This window comes from Octodon degus, unplaced genomic scaffold (genome assembly GCF_000260255.1).
Source record: "Octodon degus isolate 3935 unplaced genomic scaffold, OctDeg1.0 scaffold00189, whole genome shotgun sequence".
Taxonomy (NCBI): Eukaryota; Metazoa; Chordata; class Mammalia; order Rodentia; family Octodontidae; genus Octodon; species Octodon degus.
The window spans coordinates 2,706,330-2,706,861 of NW_004524765.1; positions in this window are offsets into that span (position 1 = coordinate 2,706,330).

Genomic DNA, 532 nt, shown 5'->3' on the forward strand with positions numbered 1-532 from the left:
TAGACACTGACAGAGGTAAGAAGAAAAGCCTTTATTGTTGCTGTGGGAAGGCTGCCAGAGATTGCAAAGACCCTCAGAGGAGGGATCTGGGAGCAGGGTTTTTATGGGATTGGACTAGGGATGGAGTTTATATGGGCAGATGAAGCATCCTGTAGAGAAAGAATTGGAGGGTTGTTGGCGGTCATGTGGTAGGGAAGCAGGAAGTTTATTTGTGGACAAGAAGAAGAATATGGGCCGACTCTCATCCACATGGTTCTGGTTAATTGTGTTCAAACCTAGAGAAGGAACTAAGTAAGCTTAGTTGCAAAGACATTTGATGCACTAATGTTCCTGACCTGAGCGTTCATTTTTGATGTGTGCAGGGTCCTATGTACCTCTCCTGAGGTCATTGTGCAGCTGTGCAATTTGATGTATTGGAGTAAGTTTCAGAAATGAAGTAAGGGGCTGGGGAGATAGCTAAGTGGAATAAGCCCTGCCCTGGCAAGTGCAAGGGTCTCAATTCAATCCCTGGTATTCCTTTTTTTTTTTTTTT